The sequence below is a fragment of the Drosophila obscura genome, unplaced genomic scaffold (genome assembly GCF_018151105.1).
Source record: "Drosophila obscura isolate BZ-5 IFL unplaced genomic scaffold, ASM1815110v1 contig_96, whole genome shotgun sequence".
Classification (NCBI taxonomy): Eukaryota; Metazoa; Arthropoda; class Insecta; order Diptera; family Drosophilidae; genus Drosophila; species Drosophila obscura.
In genome coordinates, this window is record NW_024542890.1 from 527,571 (window position 1) to 546,084 (window position 18,514).

An 18,514-nucleotide genomic window follows, 5' to 3' on the forward strand; every position below is an offset into this window, starting at 1 on the left:
GTTTTCAGCCTCGGCCACAGATTCAACATCAACATCAGCATCGCCGTCAGCTTGAGCTTCAGCTGGAGTGCGATCCGTTGAGAGATCCGTTAGAGAAAACACTTTACGCAGCATCGATACAGATACAGATACAGCTACATGGAAAATGACCACAAGAGGGAGAAGAGAAAGAGAAGCGAGAAAAAGATCTCCGATCTGAAGGGGATCGGGATCTCCCCGACAAATAACGATGAAATTGGTATCATCTTGTGCTCTTGAGTTTCGTTATATGTACGTAGAAAACTGTAAACCGTTGGCCTTTCCACTCTTGAAAATGATTGGAACTGGATCTTCTTAATAAACTTTGATCAATGAAATATGTGGAAGAAAGTATTTAGAAGAGATTGGTTCAATTTCGTTGAATACGAAGCTTTAACAGATTTTTAAGAGTGATTTATTGTACGAACAAGTGGGAACATAATAAATGATACTAAGCATTTTTGTGGGAACTTTATTGAACGGTTATTGAAAGCTCGTCTTTATTTAGCTGTCTGATAACAGAAGATTTCTGCTAGTAATGCTCTTCATAAGTGTTTTGCAGAGCAGTTTCTTGAGAAAGTTTCGAAGAAGAAGATTTATTGGCGTTGATGGATTGAAGTAGTTCTATGGAAGGCTCCAACAAATGTAGAGGAAAATGGTTTAACGAATCTGCTGCTCGACGCAGCCTCTTTAGAACTCAGGGGAATAGTTTTCCTGGATAAGTTCGCTTAGAAAGCTAGGTTTTCATTTCGCATGTCACTTTGCGGAGAGGCACACCAGCTAGAACAATAAATGTTGATCAAACTTATTTAAGCGAAGGAAAATAATTTTCTCTGCCTCTTCTCTTTGCAGTTGAACCGCTGAGCAACGCAGAAGAAGACCAAGAAGAAGGTAAGCAAACAGCCCTAACAAACGAGCCCAACTTCGAGCCTGCCACTGCCACTGCCCCTTCCCCCATTCTCTGCCAGTACCAGAGGAAAGGTCTTGTTTGGGTGGGAGCCCGCCGACTAACTGACGTGAACTCCACTCCACTCCACTAAACTCGGTTCTGTTCCTCAGGCTCCGGTTCAGGACTGGGACTTGCGTATTTTATGTCTTCCGCTGAATTGCAATCACAAATCAAGGCAGGTGTTGAGTGGATTGTTGGATTGTTGCATTCTTGGATTGAACGAGATTTGATGTTCAACTTCGGGCTGGAGCTGTAGTCTAGTCAAAGGTGGAGCTGAGGGAGAATGGCTTTTCACCCAAACCAACCCAAGTCTAATCATCATCGTGGCTTTGGTCTTATTGCTCTGACTGCCTTGACTGTTTACGGCTGTGTGTCCGTCTATGTCTATTTATAGGCGAAGTGCAGGCAATCGCCTAGCAATTAGTCACTCCAACGAACCTCAGCCTGGCAACCAAGGCTTTTTCCACCGCTGCATCCATCCATCTGTTCATCTGTCCAGCTGTCCATCTGTCCATCTGCCCATCCCATCCCATGCCATCCATCTATCCATCTCTTTATCTGTGCTGTGCTGTGCTGTGCTGTGACGCCTTAGTGCGCACTGCACACCCTCGACTCGTTCGTCCCCTGTTTCATACTGCACAATTATTTACTGTGTCTCTGATGCTGAGACGATGAGCGCGTGACACGATCACACTCTCTCTTGCTCTCTGTATCTCCAATCTTCTTCTATACAGAACCGCTGTACTATCTAACAAAGTTCTGTTCTGATTTGGCTCCGTAATTGGAATCTTTTTCTTCATCCTGTATCTGCTCGCTCCCATCTCTAATTGAGATGGACTCCATGCGATCTCTCCTCCCATCTCTAGTCTCCAGCCATAAATTGTCCACTGGCGGCTTAGTGTAACTAATTGACGATCAACGCAAAACGCTTTGGCGGCATCTGAGGCCCTCCCTCTACCCTCTTGGTGACATTGAGTAATGCCAGCGGATGGGGTGGGCAGGTCCTTGGGCTACCATAGACACTTTTGGCCCTTTGATGGAGGGGAGAAAGGGGGCCGGTCGGCTTTAGTTTGTTTCAGCCGCTTCGAGTGCTTTGACGATTCTTCGACAATTAAGTTGGCCAGTGGCTTATTGCCAGGTTTGTTTCTGCTGTGCTTATGCTGACAAAACGAAAATGAATTGCTGCTTTCAGACTAGAAGAGGATCAGGAAGTTGCCAGAACTGAAGGGGCTCCTCTGGTCCAGCCTCTAATTTATTATCGGGTGCTGATGTGGAGTGGATGCGGCTGTGGATGTGGATCTGGCTGTGGACGCCAACAGATTCTCCAATGCGTTCCAGCTGCGCGGCTGCACCTCTCTGTCAGCGCAGTCAGCGGGGCTGTCACTGCAATTTATTTTGCCTTTGGCTTTGCCTAAGACGCTTTTTGTCTGATACCCTTCCTAAAGGGTACTAAGATTCCGAGCAGATGTCACGCCCATAGAGTATATGCATACATACATATGTATGTACATATGTGCAGCATTGTCTGTGCGCTTGTGCGATAGTCGACAGCTATCGATGGCAAGTTTCAGTTTCGGTCACTGTTCGGGTAGTGTTGTCCCATCTATAATTAAGTTATGCAATGGGGATGGTATGAGGAAGTGACTGCTGCTTAGTCCCCTTCTGCCGGGGCACACATGCATATTGTGGTACATATCTGCCGCTTGTATCTAGAATCGCTAGAACTGGACCTGGGCCCAAGGCAGAGTCGGAGTCAACCTCAGAGCTTATCAAGCCACAGCCATCTGAGTTTTGGGCTGCGTTTTTGTGCGGTTTCCCTGTCTATGTCTATGTTTTCTTTCTCTGTCCCTTTCTCTTTCCCAAAACCCAGGTTGGCGCGGCAGTTCGTTTCTCCACTCAACTCCGAGAGTGGTTTCTATTAAAGACTTGTGATACTCGTATGTATTTTAATGTATGCCTGAAATTTATTGATTACGAGATGTTTATTAAATCAGAGTTCATTTTCGATTACACTTCAATGCTAAGCCAAATATTATCGTCCAGATATTTCATATACATATGTATATATGTATAGTCCCTTAACTCTGCACAAAAATCAGTTTTATATTATTACACCCGTACTCAAAAAGAGTTAAGTGGTAAAAGTGGATGTGTGCAACGCAGAGAAGGAAATGTTTCCGACCCCCGTCCGTCTGTGCGTCCTGATAAGCGCCTAGATCTCAGTGACTATAAGAGCTAGAGAAACCAAATTTTGTTTCCAGACTCATGTGATATCCCACTGTTACAAGTGTATTTGAAATTTTTCCCCGCCCAGAATGAAGAAATTCATTTTCAGTTGCTTCCCCCACCTCCTCCAGCACAAATAAACATTTTATATGTAGATGTAAAATGTCAAATATTTTAAAATTCTACATAAATCATAAGCTCACATTTTTATATACTGACTGAGTACGAGTATAAAAGTAGAGTCGTGCCCACAGAAGCGACTCACACGTTCCTTCTCGTTGTTAGTTTGCTTTCGATCCATTTTCCATTTGACGATCGATTAATAAGCTCTGTTCCACCTGGAGTTGTGCTTTCCACGCTCACCCCCCTTCCTCCTCGTACTGCTGCATCGAATTTTCTGCTGTTTTTCAATTACACTTATCGATTACCTGCCCTCCTGGTAATGGTCGTACCCCATTCCCCAGCCCCATGCCCCAATGGCAATCATCATCTGCGTCGCCGCTCAAGTGGCAATTGTTAATTTATTGTTTGTGCGCAGCCGTGAGCGTTTTATATTGATTCGGCTTGCCAATTATTGTGTAAATAAATTCCGAATTGCGTGCGGCAGCAACAGCCACAACAGGAACCATAACAACAAAAGTGTGCTCTTCATGAACTTGCCTCGATTGTTCTTGCTACTGATGGTGTTGTTGCTGTTGGTGTTTCTGTTGCTGTTGCTGCTGTTGCCAAAGTCCATTCACATACATTTTTGTACTTTATGGGCAATTTCCAGCGAGGCAAGCGAGCAAATTCACCAGAACCAACAAAAACAAGATCAGCAGCAGCAACAGCAACAGAAGCGGAGTGGTGGAGTTCTGAGCCTAGGGATGGAATGGGGTCTTTAGGCACAAAACATACGAAGATACTCTCAAGCAAGCACTTCATGCGAGCACACAGAAAGCTGAGCACTACGAGTACACACCCAATCAAAATAGATATGTATTTTGTAATGAGTATTTTCCTAATGCATCGGTTGAGTATTTAAATGTAATCAGCCGTACATCAATAGCACCCTCAACTGGTGACTTAAGTATATCCAATAGTTACATACATTTGTATGCATGTATTGTATATCAAAGTCAATATTATTAATGATATATTGTAAGTCCTCCCAGCACAAATGCATAATTTGACTTCGGTACAGTTTCGTCGCATCATTTTGTGGCATCATTTCGGGACAAGGGCACGCACGAACTGTATCCGATTGCTTCCATCTCCAGTTCGGGCCTGCGGGCCTACAAACCGGCCACAAGAAACCAAAGTAACGGAGTCAACAAGCTATGTCAAAGGTGAGCGCGGGATAGGGGGGAGAGAGAGAGAGAGAGAGATCGAATGAGCCAGTGAGAGCGGCACAAAGCCGGAGCATTGTGCGCTACAAATTGTCACACAATATTCCCGCTTGACTCGCCTTGTCCCCCTCCGATTATCTCTTTCTCCTTCTATCTTTTGACCAGAACAATGCTCTGGCTTGGAGACAGACGGAGACACCAGCAAGAAGACTTGCGCAGAACAGCAGAAGTAGCATAAGAGGAAGTAAATACGACAAGAAGTAGAAGTAGGGTGAAATGTGGAGAAGAATGCGATGAATGAGAGAAAGGAATGCTAGCAGTCGAATCCTAGAAAGCCCAGCCACGGTCCATGGCTTGGATTAAGTTCCCTGAGAAAATTCCGAAGAACCAGTATACCTAGTGGGGTCGTGAGGGGTACTCTTCGAGTACTCTTTGATTTGAATAAAGGTTTATTAAAAGGGTAACACCATATCGATCACAGTTCGATCGTTAAACGCTCCCATTGATCGATAAATTTCGATTGCTATCGACAGAGCTTTGGGAAAGTGATGGTCTGTAGTAGAAAAAAAAAACTTGAGTGAAGCGCAAGAAGGCTCAAAAATGCATTTCAAGTTTGGCAGATTTCCTGTTTGTGCGCCAAATCGTATTCAAAATTTTTGTGGTCATGGAAATCGACGTCTTTGGTGTCTGGGAGCTGTCCCGGAGAAATGGTGAAGGAGAGACAGATTGAACAGAAGCGACAGTCGCTGGCAGCTTTCATTTGTTAACTCAGTTTATGAAACGGGACTCGACAGAGTTTTCGGCCTTCTCCTTCCTGCTGCCAGCGCCTGTTCTTCAGCGCTCTAGCGCTCCATCTTCGAATGCCAACTTCATCTTCGTTGCCACGAGATGAACGCTTGCTCCCGTGGATGCTATGGCCCTGGCTTAGGCTGAGGCTGTGGCTGTGGCTGCTGCTGCTGCTGCCGCTGTCTAACTCATTGACTGACAGACAGGCAGCGAGACTGAAAGAGATGGACCGACAGGGAGACATTCGATTAGCATTAAGCGCAAGAAAGAAAAACGGAGAAGAGCCGACTGGAGCGCACCGGGAGCGAAGAAAAGGATCCTCAGCGGACTGTGGAATTGCAATGGTACTAAGAATAGGTATAGGATTGGGATTTGGGGAATGGAGAGGAGAATGGGTACCCATTCCCACATGGTTAGCGTCGAGACAGAGGCGAATGTTATGCAATTTCAGTTACTTAGAGCCCATCAGTCAATCAGCTTGAATGTCTGTCATCACTCTTCCTCTGCTCAGGCCTCCTCTCGGTCTCTTGGTCTCTTGGCCTCTTGGCCTCTCCTTTCTTTCTGTTGACAGCTCCCGAAGACTTTCCCCCCTCCTGACAATAGTCAAATGGGGTTGACAGTCTTTTGGTTCTTTCATTAATTGCCCCATAAAGCATCTCTCTCGTTCTCTCACTAAATGTACATGTATATCTACATACATATATCCCATATCTATATCCATATATGTATAGTGACCCATTTTGACGTTAGATGTTGTTCCAGCGACTACCAGGAATCCCTTACCTCGTGCTAAGGCCTAGAACAGATAATAAGAAAACTTCGAATGGGAACATTTGGATATATCTATGTACATATCTCTGGTAGAGAAAGATTATTAAGAATGCTTATGAATATGAATATCTCTGATATATCCGCACATACATATGTATGTGCTCGAGTGGCTCCATCAGCTATCGAATAATGTTTATTCATAATGTATTCACATGAATTCAGTCAGGTATCAAGTGTCAAGAGAGGTCAGTCTTAGGTTCTATCCAATATGGTACGAGAATCATTCATTTACGGACTAACTCTTCCACCAGCAGACTGGATGTGTCCGAGGTATTGGGATATAACAGGGTAGGGGTGCGGTTAGGCACCAGAACTCATGTGGCGGCAAAGCTGAGGTTCGGCAGGGAGATACAGCTCGGTAGTTGACTTTGGCATTGTCTTTGAGCCAAATTAAGCAATTTGGCCATAAACGATCGACCAAACTGCCGTCTGTCGATGGATCTGGAATCTCATTAAAGAGGAAATCACTCCAAATGACGGCGGGGCAAGACTTCATTAAATATGAGAAATAATTGCAATTATTGAACATCTGCTTGGCTCAGCATGTTCCGAGCATGCCAGCTCGCCGAACGTTCACTTTGGGTTTCCTTTTGCGAACAAATCCCCAAATGCGGCTAAGGACATCATCATCTCTCGAGCGAGCGACGACTCTCCATCTATGGAGCTGCCCACGCACACCGCCGAACAGCGCCCGATACCGAACAGAGCCAAAGAGAGCCCAAGATGGTCTAAACATTTGCATTTTTCATCTACTCGCAGCTCCCCTTGTGGGTTCGGTTCGGTTCGGTTCCGTTCCGTTCGGTCCGTTCAGTTTGTTTGTCAGACTCATTTGAATGCAGTTGCTATTTATGTTTTATGCTAAAGGGGCAGACGACGGCGACGACGACGACGACGAGCCAGCCGTGAGATAACCAGAGTTGGAGCTGAAGTCGGTTTGGATTTGAGCAGGAGTCGGAGTTGGAGTTGGAGTTTGAGCTGAAGTTGGAGTCCGCGTACACAGTCGCAGAGGCCACTGCCAGTGCGAGTTGCAGTCTCGTTCTCCACCGGTTAAGGCAACGAGGCCAAAACGACTCTGACTGTTACCCTGATGTTGTCCAAAGCCAAAGCCAAAGTCAAGTCAAGTCAACATCTACCACTGCCCCTACCCCCATCCTACTTGCACACCTACTCAATTCTTGTCCATCGTTTGCAAGTTGCAAGTTATGCAGCCTCAACCCTTTGGCAGCTGGTCGGGCTGCTTTTGACCCGCTTAGCTGGCCGCAACCAAATCGGATGGAAACTGCTCGCTTGACTTGCCCTGGCCGCTCCATCTGGGGGTTAAGCCATGTGCTAACTGGGCTGATGGCTATGCAAATATCCTGGATGCTAGATGCTGGATGCTGGATGCCGGATCAAACTCACACTCAGTCGCAGTTCCAGCACTCGACGGAAAGTGTGCAGAGGCAGCAGAAGAAGTGGTAGACGAAGTCGCTTATTGAGTGATCCAAATGGTTCCATAAATCAAGCAAAGGTATTCAGCGGATGAAGAGTGGGAGCGGCAAGGAGGGAGGGGAAATGTGTGAAAATAAGGAAGAGATACAAAATAAGGAAATCGACAGGTAGAAAGAACTTGGAAGGCACTTTCTGCAAAGTGTTTCAATCACTTCAGAATCGATATTCCAGTTCCACTTTATTCCAATTTATACATTAGCTCCATTCCACTTGGACCCCAATGGCGTCATTTAAGTTTTCCATATCTCACATTCAATAATATCGATTCATGTACATATATATGTATATGTAATTTGCAGTTTCTTCTGCTTCTTCCATCGATTTCCCATCAATCTATTCGTATCCATTCCCCATACTCACCATTTTTTTTTCAATTCCTTACCACACCACATGCCTTTCCGTTTCGTTCTGGCATTCCGTTCCCATTTCGTTTCCATTGATTGCCGTTAGTCGACAGCGACAAAATGGCCAACAGCATTTTCAAAGCCACAAAGAAATTTGCTACAAATTTCTAAAATGTTTTCATGGCGACAAAGCCAGCGACAACCACAACGAGAACTACTTGTTGCTCTGCCATTCCAAACTGTTCCATTTCCACGCTGTGTTGACCATCATCATTAGCTCCATTCGTCATTATGTTGAACATCATCATTAGAGTCATCAAGGAAACCGCAGAGACAGAAATAGAAAGAAGAAATCTCTGCAGATTTCAAATAAGGCAACGCGATTAAGGGGAAACAGAAGAAACAAAAAAGATCTGTGCTATTGCCACAGTGGTATTTCTCTTGTGGTATTGTGGGGGCTCCCGTTGTGCCCTCTCACTCGTTCCCTTTCTCGCAATGGCTGAACCCAGAGGAATAAATTCTTATGATTGGAATACATATGCATGAGAGTATAAGAGTGGGTCCATCCCATTCTCAAACTGCGTAGCATACTCCTCCAGTCGGATGGATCATAATTCAACCCAGAGGAGCTCCTTCCATTTCAGCTCGTTCATTTTTACGATCTGTTTGATTGAAGAAGAGCCAAGATTTTATTACAATTAAAGAAAAAAAGTAAAAAGTAATGAAATTTATAGAAATTAGTGCTGGAGAGAATCAAATAGAAATAGAGAGAGGTAGAGGTAGAACTGGCGACATGTGGCTGCCTCATTAAACGAAATGAAACTTTTGCCTTTGGTTAATCAGGAACCAGTCGCAGTCCCCTCCGCGCCAGAGCCAGTCAATCAGGAACAACAGCCACAGCGGCAGCGGGAGAAGTTAGCCAAATCCCGTTGTCTCTCTGCCTGCCAGTGCCACTGCCATTGGCACTGCCTCTGCCCCGAGCCCCTACTCCCCTTTTGGGGCAAGACAAACCGGTCAAAATTAACCTACTTAAGAGTGGAACCCAAGCGGCTCTGAGGCAACCAGCTGCCGTCTTTGGGACCCGCTGCCTTTCCTTTAGTCGTCCCCCCACCCCTACCAGCAAAAACAAAACACAAAACACAAAAAAGATTCAGATACAAGAAAAATGCAACTAAAAAAGAATGAAATCAAATCTTGGGTACGTGCCATGTAAAATCAGATGAAGAGTGGCAGCAGGGAGATGGGCATGGGGATTGGGGCCAGCGGATAGCGGAAGAGGGATAGGGATAGGAAGAGGGAGACCGATCAGAAGGAGGGCCCCAGCCTACCGTCAAATGTCACACGCAAATGCATCCAAAGCGGTTAATCGATTAATCGAAGAACAGCTCTAGAGAAATTTAATCGAACAGCAGAATCGAGAAGCTAAATCGAAAAGGTTTACGAAGTAGGCTTTGAGTTTTCCACTGCATTTCCTCGGTTAACCGCAAAAGAAAAACGGAAAAACAAAGCAGCGAAACTCGTAGAAAAATGAAAACTCAACCGCAATCAAAGTCAGCGGAAAACCTTCATCAGCGTCCATTTGGATGGTTAGCCGCATGCAACATCCAGCTGCAGCTGCAGCTAAGGCTAAAGCTAAAGCTAAAGCAACAGCTCCAGCTTCAGCGACTGCCCATTGAGCAAGGTTAATTGATTATCGCCTGGCGTCGCTGGCAATTTGCCTCCTGGCCCCACCATGCCCAGACGGCCCTCGTCCCGCCAGGTTCGCCTACCCTGACGAACTGCGTGTCCCGGTCCATTGTTGGTAACCGCAATGACAAGCGTCACGAGATCAAAGCATAAAAACCAAATTAGAAGCTGGCCATGGGCATGCCGTACTCCACTCCACTTCACTCCACTCTACTCGGATCCCCTCCTCCTGAGGATTCGGCCCCCTTCTTTGGCCCCATACGCTCGTGAGCGTGAGCTGACTGGAGTCGGAGGCCTCAGAGCTGGCTCTGGGTCTATTTATGACCCAGGCCCGGGTCTCCGTCTCCGTCTCCTCCAACCGACCAACCGACTGCAGGCCTCTCCTTGGAGTCGAGAGGCTGCTGATGCTGATGCCGATGTTGTTCGAGTACGAGTATCGTCGTACTTGCCTAACAAGATTTGTGTTCCATTTCGCTGTTGCCGCTGCCGCTGCCGCTGCTGCTGCTGCTGCTGCTGCTGCTGCTGCTGCTGCCGCTTTTGGTAGCACCTCTGGAGAAGCTCGACTCTGGCGAGGCTGCTTTGCTTCGTTTGCTTCGTGTCTGATCAGGTCTGTGACAGCATCAGCAGCAGAAGTAGCAGCCAACACCAAGAACAACCAGAAAGCAGCTTGGAAAATCAAGTGATTACTGTCTCGCATCACGAGTAATGAAACGTGACTCAAATCGCAGTTAAACACCCAAAACCGGAGCCAGCTCCCAGCTCCCAGCTCGCATCGCAGCCCATCTGATCCCATCCCATCCCATCCCATGCCATGCCATGCCACCACACACGCGCGCAAACCCCAAACACCAAACACCAAACGAACGAGGTACAACACGGGGCAACAACAATTAGAACAAGCCAAAACAGCGATACGGACATGCGGCTGGGATGGCGGACAACGAGCAGTGAACATAGAACACAGAACACAGAACAGGGAACAGCGAACAGCGAAGAGCTACGCTACCCAAACGAATCACAAAGGAGATCACATAGAGATGTGGAAAGAGAAGGAGAAGGGAAGAAGCGGTGTGTGGCAAGAGGGGAAGGGGGGAAGGAGGCAGAGGCATCATCAATGTCCCAGTCATGTCAGCCATTTGGGCAATGTCGTCGCTGCTCGAATTTAATGGCCAAAAAAACACGGCAGGACTGAAACAGCAGCAGAACTAGAACTAGAAATGGACAAAGAAGAACACACCGAATCGCTCCTTCCACGCCACACACTCGTACACACCCATTAAAGATCTCCCCCGAGGGACTTTGCGCACCTGGGCAGGAGGCAGGAGGTGGAATCTGTGCTTCAGGTTCAGGTTTAGGTTTAGGTTAGGCCAGGCCAGGATTCTCTTTCGATTGAGGGACTTAGTCAATGCTACTAACCAATCGCTAACCATGCCCATGGCATGTCCTTGCAATTATCTGCAGAAGATGACTCGTAATTGAATTATTCGAATGTGGGTAGAGAGAGGTATCTAAGCATCTAAGAGGGCCGCCTCGCTTCTCCCTCCACTATCGCCCCTATGCATACATCATTCTCTGGGAACTCTGCACAGCTGGCCATATCCATATCCGCTGTATGTGACCATTAAATCTTCTCGAGATTTGCATATGAAGCAGCCCTAACAAGAGGAGATCCTTCTACGATCTTCGGGCGGGATGGGGAATGGGCTTGGGACAGAGGTATAGGCCAAATGCAAATCTCTGCCCATACCCATGGCCATGGCTCGTTCTTGCTCTGCTTACTCAAGCAAAGATGACACCAGAAAAAGCGATCTGCATCTTTGAGCCGGGTGCCAGTGCCAGTGTCAGTGGCCGTGCCCCCCACCCAACCAAGTTACGTGTACGTGTATCTGGATAGAAGAGATCTCTGGGAATGCGACACGACTTGGTGTTTGAAATATTTCACTTTTGGCTAGCGCCCTGCCCACCGCCAAGACAATGGCCAAGGCCTCGGACTGTGTATCCGACTGGGACTCGGAGCTGGACTCTAGACCATGGTCGTTGGGCCGGCTTGGACACTTGGGGTTTCCCTGGCCCTGAGATAATACATGACATTAGACACAACACCAGCCACAGCACCAACAGGAACAGCGAACTCCAGTCGGAGACCTCAAAATGGAAAATTGCCATGCATAACATATTTTTATCCGTTGGATTTTCTTTTCTTTGCTTTTTTGTTTATTGTAAAGACTTGCAAAGTGGTCAAGAGACCATGATTAGCGCGAGATTGGAGGGAAGTGGCGGGGGAAATGCCTGGCATTGGAATTGGTGAGGCCCGAGGAACCCCTAGGACCACAATTTATGCAGGGTTATGGATGAGCAGGGCCGGTTTCAGACGCTGTGATGCGCCCAGGGCTTATATAAAACGATGCGCTCTTTGATAATAATTTCTATCAGTTCGGTTTTATTTTCTTCTGGGAGCCAGGGGCTGTCGATTTTTTAATTTTCCTATTGTACTCAAGTTTTTGGAATATTAATTATAAGAAAATTACGCTGCGGCTTGTCCGAGTCCCCCTTAGTTGTGAGAGTGGTGTGGTGCTTCACTCCCGACATTTTGCCAACTAAAACTGTCCTTTTCTCTAGAATGTGGGAAACCTTGCAATTATGAGTAGGGAGAGCAGATAAATATATAGATAGATTTATGGCGGGATTTTTCAACTGCTCAAATCTTTACTGGACAGAAGCGGCAGCCGTATCAACTAGAAAAATGCAAAAATCAGTTCAGAATTGATCTTCTGGTTCTGGTTGTTTGTTGTAGACTCATTTCAATCAATATTTAAAATAAATAATAAAATAGTATTTTACCCAAAGTACATTGGCCATGGACCTAACAAAAAGCCCGCCCCCCCTCTTTGTCGTGAATGTGGCGCCCCGAAAACTTGGCGCACAGGGCGCAGGTTGTACTCGCCCCTTCTTAAAGCTGGCCCTGTGGATGAGCCGCAGCATACCGTTAGAACTGTTAGATATTGTGATTTCCGGAGTGGGCTCGGGAGTGTGCTGCGTGTGGGAGTATCAGGAGCTGTGTGATGTACAAGCTTCAATCGGAGTTTCAACCAGATTCTGGCGAAATTGATGGCTTTGTCTATGGAAATGATTGTGTGGCTGGGCGGGGGGAGGAGTATCAGGGAAGAAGATGCCCAAGATATGGTGTGGTCTGTGATGGATGTCCATTGGAGATGGATCTACTCCCTTTCTACATTGCGGTTGGGCTGGCAGGAAACCTCATTAGGGGATCAGTTTGCATTTTGAGTGTGGACTTGACTTTCACTCCCATGCCTCTCTCCCTGCCTCTCTCTTTCTTTCACCTTATGTACATACATACATGTACTTTACTGTATATATCTCTCACTTTCTCGCCCCCTACCATCCTTTGCCACTAGTTGGTTTTTCGCTTCTGCATTTTTATCTCTCTCTCTCTGTCGCTCCGCTACGGTCAAAAGTTTTTCCGCATGCCCCCATAAACCCACTACTCGTCCCCGTCCGCACACCTCTTCGGACCCACCTTCCACCTCCAACCGCCCTGTCTCTGAGACGTGTCGTGTGTCATCCAGTAACGGTAATTTACACGGGCCATAACGCGACATTTTGTTGTTGTCGCTTTGTCGCTCTTCTTCTGCCTCTGCCACGACATCTTGTGGATGCGGGCCCAACGTCTGCTGCTTGTGCTTCTGCCTTTTTTTTTTCGTTCCGCCGATTTTTTTGCCGTTTTGGTAATGCACTGAAAAAAAAAAAGTTAAAATACTCGTATTCTTTGACAGAAGTTGATTCCATCCGATGCATTGTTAATGTGAATATTAAACTTTAATTCCATGTAGAACAGCGGTCGGCACGCACACATGCACATGTTTTCAGTGCGTTTGTGGGCGTATACCGCAGGCAAAAGGGAACACTGTATTAGTCCAAACTACTGTAATACTCGTGTAGGTGAGCGCCAGCGCCTTTTTCTAAGCACAATAGATAGTGCCGGGCCGAGTCCTGATTTGGAATAATCTTCCAGCATTAGCATTCATATATGTATATGTATGTACATACATAGAAACTTATCAAAATATGTACATATACATACATACATATGTACATAAGAAGTACATGCCAAAGAAAATGTCAAACTGCGCTGCTCTCTTATTAAACTGCTTTCTATTTGCTTATAATTCCAAAAACAGCTTATTGATTTCTTAATTTCCTCTTTTCCACTTTCAGACTCTCACAACGAGCAGAAGAAAACGGCGAAGAAATCGAAAGCAAGAATACGGTAAGCGCACAAATTTCACCCAAAAAAAAACTCTGCAAAAGTTTCAATTTCGTTTTAAAATGTTGTTTTCGTTGCGGATTTTGATTGATTTATAATTAATCTAAGCCGATTATCGGGATTCTCTCATCACGAGATCTGTCTATCTCCCTCGCTCTCTCGCTTTCGCTCTCTCTCTCCTCTTTCTTTATTTTACTGATTGATTTATGATTTAGCAGCGTTTGGCGCGTGAGGCGCGTTTAAACCATAAAAAGGAATCCCGAAAAGATCATGGGAAAATGCCAAAATTCTGATGTAGCGGGAGATTCGTGGGAGCTTGAGCGGGGGCAGGAGCGGTGGCATGGCCATTAGCAGCAACACGACTTCTGCCCTCCTTCCCCCTTCCATGACTCGAATGGGTTCTAAACTCGCTTTCACCGAATTCATTTTATTTATTGAAATCTCTGCATGTCGTGCACGAATCGGAAAGAAAAGAGATGGAGCGACTGTGGAGTGTGTGTGTGTGGAAGGAGTGCGACCGTGACAGTGTGGAAGAGAAAGAGAGAGGGACATTTTTTCAGAGCATGCAAGCGGAATGTCTGTGGTCATGTGTACGTGCACATATGTATGTACGGGTGTGTATGCATGTGTGTGCCAAAGTCATTGTCGGAAGAGGAAAAAGAGCAAGCAGAAGGGAAGCCGAAGCCTTTGATGCCCTCGAAAATCGATCGTGGCCATGAGAGCAATATAATAATAGGCAAACCACCTACATAAATATGTATGTAGTCTTATAACTATCATCGGAGAGGGTATATCTCATATATACATTCACTCATACATACAGAAATATGTACATATGCAGACAACATTCAAGAGAGAAATAAAATGGGCGGAGGGTGACGGCCATGGTTGTACTTCTACTGATTCTTCTACTGCGTCTGCGGAGTCCACCGGATCTATTTGGCATATTCTATGACAACAAAAACAGCACCGTGTTGCTGTTGCTGATGGTGATGGTGCTGGAGAGGGCCGCATCGTGAGACGAGATCCATTAACACAGAGTGGGCCGGGGGAAGGAGTAACACTCGTAAAATGCTTAAGATACCCACAGAAAACTAGAGAGTAGGCTCTAATGAAGAGAGATTCCATATGCCAGGAGATAATTGTAAGAGACTTGGAGACTTGTTTTTCGTTCGATTGGGACGGACAGCTATACGATAGTTTTGATCGATCCAGCAGCCAACCAGCACTTGCAAATAGCACCAGAACCAGGGTGCAAGCCCAGTCAGAGTCACAGTCACAGTCACAGTTCCAGCTCCCCATCAGAGTCCCCCATGTTGGCATGCTACGATCTCTACTGCTGCTGCTCTCCGATCTCCGCTCCGCTCCCACTTCACGTCGAAGCCCGAACCTGAGTGGCATGTGAATGAGGAGGTCTGGTCTCCCCGCTCACCGCTCACCGCTCCCCACTCCCCACTCCACACTCCACACTCTTGGACTTGAGCGAAATTGGTACACAGGTCTGTGGGCCAGATTGTCTTAGGTCGTGCCAACAGCGATGCGCATAATAAATTTTTTGATTTTTTGCCAAGCCCCAAACAACGGCAGCAGCAACAAACATAAAACGCTGTCCAAAAGAAATGAAAATGAAAAGTTCTCAAGCGACAAATGCGGAGGAAAGGCTTTTCGACAAAGGCCTTTTGACAAGGCACGTAGCCCAGAGAGGCGGTCGGTGGTTGTTGATGGTGATGGTGATGGGGGTGGGGGTGGAGGTGGGATGTGGGATGAGGAAGGGGTACAGTTGGCACTGCACCATGCATAATGAGCATTTTTTGGTTTGGTCGCTCCACATTCGAGTGAAAAACATCATCAAGAGCGAAGACAGCGAAGAAAAGATAGTAATAAATGTCAGGCGGCAATTAAAGACGAAAAAGAAAATGAAATAGTTACGGTGAAAATTTAGGAAAGAGCCGAAGAATGAGAAGAAGATCGGGGCAATGGGCAATGGTTGGACGCCAATCAATAAAGGAGGAGGTGGAGTGAGCGGGGAAAGTAAAAATAATTAACAAAAGAGACAGACGAAGAGCTACAGAAACAAATCTTACATACATATGTATGTACATATGTATGTACATATGTATGTTTGGCAAATTGTTTTTTATCAGTATGAACTTTCCAACAGAAAATTGTGATCAATGATTGAGATTTACATATGTACATACACTCATAGAAAAAAGGCATAGTAAAAATAACCAAAATCATATTTGCATTTAAAATGCGATTTTTAAATACAAATATAGTAAAATTATATAGACTTCACTTTTATTCAAATATAATTGTATTAAAATGGCTTTTTTAATACGGCTATATGTATGTATTTAATCTTAGTACAAAACACTTTAAAATATAATATAATATATTCAATTTGTAGTTTAATATGTTTCATATTTAAATTAAATATTAATATGAATTGATTTCAAAATTATTGTCTTAAAATCAAATGGAAAAACTTTTATTTTAAATATTTTTTATTAAATGAAATTAAACATTTTTAGTATTTATTTGAACTATTTTTATATTATAAAATAAATAGTTTTCCCTTTGATTTAAAATTAGAAAAGCCTTTTTAACAATATTATTTTTGAATCAAAGTGAATTCTACACATTTAATTCAACTATGTTCATATTTAAAAATCACATATTTATTTTAGGAGTACATGCATATACATAAAAATACATAGATACATATGTATGTAGGCATATTTATGGACACATGGCCTATCGATTACAGCTGAAGCCAAACGCTCAAAGGCAATTATGTGCCAGCATCAAATTGAGTTCATTAAGAAGAGTTTTTCTGTCTGTGGCCAGCCCAGGGTGGCAGCTCTCGTCCGTCTAACGCTTAGCATAAATACTCGAAATTCCTTTCTCATAAACGTATGTATGTTCAGAATCATCAGCCAGCCATACAAAAAGCGGAACGAGGCAGAAAGGAAACCAAGCCAACCGAGGCGGGAAGAGGCCAGAAGCCGCAGAAACTCATTTGACCACAAAGAGAGACAGAAGTGACAATTCAGCGGCGATAGAGGATGGGATGTGACGAGTAGGGATGGGGGAGGGGAGAGAAGAAGACGACTCGAGTGGAGTCTGGCGAGGAGGGACATTAGCTGATGCATTTCTCACACTGGAGGGAACTGGTTTGATTTAGCCAACCTCCCAACAGCTTTCCGACACTTCAAGTGCAGCGCTGCTGCAGCTGGAGCTGGAGCTGGATAGAGGGAGGGGAGTGCCAGCTCTGTCCGAGATTGGGCCGCTCCGAACTCCAAGCTGGCCTGCACAGGGGCCAGTGGCCGCTACAGCGCCAGCCAAATGAATATCCGCCTGACCCACATCCAATACCAGCATTTGAACGGATTTGCATGGCTCAGACTGGGGGCTGAAGCTGAAGCTGCAGCGGCAAAGGCAAAGGCACAGGCACAGGCGATTAAAGCTGTTTCTGTTTCTGTTGCTGATTGCTACAGCTAAAGCGGAGGCAGAGGTAGTGGCTGTGGCAGTGGCAGTGGCTGTGGCAGAGGAGGCCGAAGTGGTTGCATCAACAGCTGAATCTTTGACACGGTTGCTCCCAAACCGCCATTGGCGACGTCCGCTTTTCGTGCATGTCCGATGTGTGAGTGTGTGAGTGTGTGAGTGTGTCTGTGCTTGAGTGCCGCCAGAACTTGGCCTACTTCTTGTGACCGCTTTCCACGTGGGCCTCTCCTTTCCTTAAATTGGGATCAGTGACTGGGGAAGCCCGTCAAACAACGCACATTCCCAATATCGAAACTGTCGAAACTGCTCTGCCACACCTGCGCCCAGGCCGGTCAAGTGGGCATCGCCTCATCCCACGAGAGATGGGCAAGAGTTTCACTTCGATTGTTCGATCAATCCCCAAATGGGACAGTCGACTGACCCATCGAAAGTGACTGTCCACTGCTTGGGAATCAAATGAACGCAGTATTTAAACGGGAAAAGGGCTATGGACATGCAAATAGTGGCAGGTAGTGTGGCAGGAATTATGGCAACATAATGCTAGAAATTAAATCAATGTTCAAGGAAGGAGGAACCCTCGCCTTGCTGTGTTGGGATCCCATTAATGTGGCTCCCCCGAATCACCGAATCTCCGAATCACCGAATCACAGGCCAATCAACTTAATAAGCCACACTGTCTGTGATGTCTCTTTCTATTAGGCGCAAACCGAGCTGCAACTAAATCGGCTAATGCGACAGACGTGGGGGCCAGTCCAGACCAGACCAGTGAGGCCTCCATTGTTGGCATTCCAATGCGTTGGAACTTAGCCATTGATGTGGATTTGGATGTGGATGTGGTTGTGGCTGTGGATGGCCCGCTGTTGGGCATGTGGATGCTGATGTGGATGTGGAGGCCCTGCAATTGTGCGTCATTAACATGCAAGCATGTTGTCCCAGGGGAAAGGATGGCTGGCGGATGCGGTGAAGAGTGGGGAGTGAGGAGTGTGGAGTGAATTGAGCAAACAGCATTATCGGATGATCATCTTCAAGTGGCTCGAGGGCCGACTAATGACAGTGCAGCATT

At 45.9% G+C, this 18,514-nt stretch overlaps 1 protein-coding gene across 1 annotated transcript in view; it reads left to right on the plus strand.

The window, feature by feature from the left end:
* The window catches only part of LOC111071873, a 39,950-nt gene that overhangs the window by 6,518 nt on the left and 14,918 nt on the right, over positions 1-18,514 (plus strand). The window contains exons 2-3 of the mRNA XM_022363410.2: positions 871-909; positions 13,896-13,947. The gene's annotated coding sequence lies outside the window, so the exon portion shown is untranslated. The remainder of the gene's footprint in view (positions 1-870; positions 910-13,895; positions 13,948-18,514) is intronic.